This window comes from Pyrus communis, chromosome 11, assembly GCF_041283825.1.
Source record: "Pyrus communis isolate YQ-2024b chromosome 11, ASM4128382v1, whole genome shotgun sequence".
Lineage (NCBI taxonomy): Eukaryota > Viridiplantae > Streptophyta > Magnoliopsida > Rosales > Rosaceae > Pyrus > Pyrus communis.
The window spans coordinates 11672896-11678076 of record NC_142575.1 but is presented as its reverse complement, the minus strand read 5'-3'; the positions used below and the strand labels follow the sequence as shown (position 1 = coordinate 11678076).

At 40.6% G+C, this 5181-nt stretch overlaps 1 pseudogene; it reads right to left on the bottom strand.

The window, feature by feature from the left end:
• Window positions 1–774: 774 nt before the first annotated feature.
• On the bottom strand, window positions 775–2705 carry LOC137741615 (uncharacterized; annotated as a pseudogene).
• Between the last annotated feature and the right edge of the window lie 2476 nt (window positions 2706–5181).

The following is a 5181-nucleotide window of genomic DNA, read 5'->3' as shown; positions in this document are numbered from 1 at the left end:
CTTCCCTTTTTTTGTCACGTAATTGAGAAACTAGCTCAATAGGAAATTGTTCGGATTTAAGGATTCAGGGAAATTGGACTTAACGGCCCACTAGCCAATCAAGAAATCATGGCCAGACTAGAAATTGGTCCAAGCCTACATCAATACATTTTCTTTTTGAGTTCTATTGCCAGAGATAAACAGAAAACAACTATTTTTGGTTTAAATAAATTAATTTCGCCCACCCTTTTTGCTTTCTGCACATTCATGTTTATTTTACGTTTAATTATCTTTTGATTTGTTCAAGAATAAGATAGTGCAAAGAGATGACTTATATGGTACGAGTACACTGTTAATATGACGTCTTGTGCCAATAATACAAGTGGACATGTGAAGATATACTAACAAATGTCTTTTATTATTGGCACCGAATATTACCGTGACGATGCATCCATTCCATACAAGTTCTCCTCGTGCAGAGGGAGAAAATGTGGAAATCTATTTCCTTTAAATAAATAAAAAACAAAGTGCATCCCAGATCAAGGAAAAGTTTAGTTTAGCTAAGCTTGTCACCTATATCAATACACTTGTTATATATAACACTTTTAGTTACTAAATAAAATAATTAAAAAAAAAAAAGGGGTCTTTTAGCAATTTCAAATATTGCATTATAACAGGTGAAGAACTCTTTGCAAAATGTCACCCGAATCACAAGTTGCCCATAAAATAAAAAAACTCCCACCATAACTTTATGCAGTCCTTAGTTACAATATTTGAGCATAAAAGTAACGCAGACTAACAGATTTCGTCATGAATATTTACAGTCACCTTTGTTTGATCAAGATGAGCACCATCCCATGTCGTCGCTCCAGACGACGCGCATAAACTTACATGTTTCTGGCCAGATAACGAGTTCGAGATATTTCTTTGGCTATGAAGTCTAAGATTGTTTCTCACAAAAACGAGATCCTCCACTCTATCCACTCCCCATCGGTTGGATGTTTCGTGACCAGGAAACTCATATTCTTGCCATATCTTTTGACACATTGCAATGGTTGAAACCTGACTCAAAATTTTTACAGCTAGTGTCTGTAAGTTCGGCGTCTCAAATCCAAAGTTCTCCCACCATGCAACTGGGTCCATTTTATCCCTACACTCCACAGCATCTTCATCGCCGAAGGAGCCCTTCAGTCGCCAGTAAGAGCTGAGCTGCTCTCTTAGCACCCCCTGTTTGCACTTTCCGGCTCATCTCTTTCTAGGGCGGCTTTCCAACCTCTCATGACAATTTTATCTTTGGTTTGACCTTTCCCAAAATGTCTAGGGTTCAGTATGTAACCAGCAGCATGAAGTGGAGAAAATAATGCATCCCATCCGTCCTCTATCAGCTCTTCCAACTGATTCTGTATGCCATAATCAATATCCTTACATTTGATGGCTTCAAGAGTCTGAATCCGCCAGTCACAAGCATCACCCATGACAAGTTTATCAATATCCAGTGTAGGAAGCAATCTTACAAATGGCTGGTATACTTGCAACAACAGATGCGCGCTGCTCCAGAAGTCATCCCCTAAAATGGCAGCTTCAATACTTAAAATGTCATCTGATGCACTAATCTTCCATTGCTTCCACCCTTCGCTGACAACCAATTCTTGAAGTTGTTGCTTTAGCTCAAAAATCCTCTGAACGATGCAGAAAGAAGGTGCAAACTTCACAGAAAGTGGATCAACACTTCCCTTCGGATTTCGACTGAACCTACATGAAGAAAAGTGCTGATATGTGGTAATGCATTGCTCAATTTCCTTAGCACAGTAGACAACGGGTTTTAGGGAGTCCATTTCAGCTATTTCTCCCATCAACATGCATACAGAGTGTGAAGTACACGGAGACAAAAAAATCTGAGGAAACTTTGACAACACATCTGAATCAGATCATTTGCCAGCATTGCCTAGATGAGAGATTACCTGAAACACATTTCCGGGCCTGAATTACATAACAGTATCATCAAGAACACCTGCAAATACATTCTCTGCCCCCATCAACATCATCTATATCAACTGCTTTTAAAAACATAAGACCTCTTGGATTGGAGATGAATATATTAATGCGGAAGCAGCCAAGCATACTTTCTAAGCAACCAAAACACAATATTGAGGATCCTGTGTGAGCCCAGGACTCCCTAACTAGAGCCAAAGATCTTTCTATCCTTCCCTTTTCTCTACTTAGGAAAGAATCAGAAAGCTCATCAACTGACAGGGGTTCGTATCCAGGGCCAAAAGTAGAAATTGCTTTAGCCATGTCATGAAAGTAAGGAGAGTTGACAACATTGAGATTCAATCCATGAACATAAAAGAATCTGGCTACTATTTCATCTATATCTTCTTTAGTGGCACAGGTAAGACTTGGCCGTGATGTCCGAATGCGCTTGCTAGGCTTTGTACATCCAGAAGATTTTTTAGTCTTGTGAGTTATGCGCTCTTCCTCTGAAGTCTGAAAGGATTCTCTTAAATACCTGTCTATTGCAGGGCAGCTTTTGACTCCAACACCGGAGAACCCAAGTAGGTGGGCTCTAACACGAGAATAAGATCCATTATAACGTAGGTTACAGTGGTTGCATTTCCACCTTTTGGTACCACTTCCTTTGTCAAACCTGCCAAACACAGTAACATGATTCCATCCCCACTTATCAGATTCTGATGGCATATTTCAAGCCTCATTAGTGATTACTGCATGCAACGTGTGAGGGGAAACAAACGATTTAGTAAATAACCATGGAGAATATTATACATGGAGCCAAGACAAACAGAACAAGAACTCAAAGATTTTCTCAAGTATCCATTGGTTCCTTCTTTCAATTTATGAACGACGCCAAATTCCATAATGATAAAGGTCATGCCATTATCAAGCCTATAAGAAGAAATGAAAAAAAGTATTTAACACCCACATAAATATGTTAGCATGCGGTGAATCTCATTTTTATTCTTAAAAAACATTGTTGTATAAAAGTACAATTCAAGTACAAGTCGGAATTGACCCTAGTGATCATTTGAACAAAAGAACTTACCACCTTCGGAGCTTTCCAAGATGATGTGCCTTTCAAGATACCAAATCTGGTTGAATATCCTTCAACTGTTCAAACTTAAAGTTATAGGGCATGCACCAGATGTTGAGCGTAAACTCTCCAATATTTAGGGTTATCTCCTAGAACTTTAATGATCCACACTTCCAACATTGAAACGAACCATTCTCTGTAACTCTTCTCGTAACTAGTCACTGTGACTGAGGCTAGTAAGCTTGTCCCAAGGTAAGCTTCATCTCTTCTCTCCTTAATCTACTACCCATACTTGACCTTCTACTGCATCCAAGATAATTATAAAGCTGTTGACCCCAAAAATTATAAAGCCTACGTGGCACGCAGGCCGAGTAACTAATGAGTTAACCACGTCCTTCTGTTGATGCGGGGCGTGCCAACTCGTCAGCCGAGCTTGGCTGAGGAGTAAAATTTGTTGATGTCGCGTTGAGCGCGTTGTTGAGTTCTTGATCTTGCGATTGCGGCCGAGGAAGGAACAAACCTCGGCCTTTATTTGGATTCTCAAGCCTGAAGACAAGGCTGCTAGTTCTGTGAAGGTCACAGTGATTATATTCGTGAGAGTATAAGCACGTCGAATCGACACCAAACTATATGGACATAAGTACTCAAAGGAGATGTACATCTTGATGGTAAATGTAGTTCGGCCGTCAGAATGCCGAACTCTAAAACTCACTTGTGAGTATCCAATCATAAAATCAACCGGCGTTCAATGTGCCTAATGTCATAACTCGTAACACCTTACTTCGCCGAGAAGGCTAATAAGATGACCTCTGCCAATAAGGATTCGGAAACCCTTCTTGACTGAGACTTGGATAGATAACCAGTCGGCCTCGACGTAGTGTTGTTTATCCAAACTGAAGGTGCTCCTCGGTTGGCTGATTCTGCGGCAACAGTGCTGTTTATCCAAACTGAAGGTGTGTTGGCTGAAAAAGAAAATAAAAATTCTCATGATGTTTAAGAGGTTTGCGCAGGGCATTGTGTGTTGAATTGGAGGAGGCTTGAATGATGCACTCTGCTCTCTATTTATAGCAACAAAACCTCCTCAAGATCAAGTTGAAACCATATTCGAACTAGGACTTCTTAGTCCAACTTTATCTCGACCAATCCTATTCCTATTAGGACTTTGAACTCACCCCCTGTTAAGGCCGTATTCATTGCCGGTCGAGAATCCATATTGCACTAGGCTTCCTTATCGTATTGGAACTTCTTCGACCCATCTGTTTATCCAAACTACTCTTTCTTGTAATAGGACTCGACCATCTTTACTAAACGGCCTGGGACCACCAGGCAGCCCATAGTACATTTGGAAAAGCATTGGGCCAAACATAAACCTATACTCGGCCCAATAATATTATTTTGGGCCTAAACATTACCCCCTCGCTTCTGAGGTTTTCGGCTTAGAATCCTTAGCCGATTTTGCGACCTTGAAGAAGTGAACTCTACGAGATAACCATGGGATAACGAAAAGCCTCACACGTCCCATCCATTAAGTGCATTTATGAAGCACAATCACACGATCCGAATTCCCCTGCACTTCTTGCCGTGTGTTAACCCCTTGGTTAACCTAGCAGTCTTTAATCATGACCCTCGAAAATGTACGCCAGCCGAACGTCTCTTCCACATTATAACATTAAATCCACCGCCACACGCAAGCGTGCGTTCTCAAACCATGAAAACCTCGATCTTTCCCCCGAGATTCCCAAGATATCCATAATGATTAGGGATTTCCCGGTCGATTTCACCCTAAAATTTGAAAATCAAATTTTTTTTTTTTTTTTTTTTTTTGAAGATCAAACATTCGATCTTCCCCTCAAAATGCCTATAAATACCTGAGTTTCCTTCGTTTGCATTTTACACCTTCAGAAACCTTGAAGCTCCACTCCCCATTTCTGCCTTCAAAAATCCTAGAAAGTCTCAAGCTTTCATCCCAGAGATCTTTCCAAATTCTCCTCCCGAAAATCTTTCTAAGCTCTCCACAATAGCTTCCAACACCTTCATTTCCAAACTCTCCAATGAATGTGCCAAATGCAAAGGCTTCATCGATCGGAATGCCATCAAAACTCTACGCTTCGAGAGCGATTTGAGCACCACTCATCAAATCTTGGGGCCGCTCT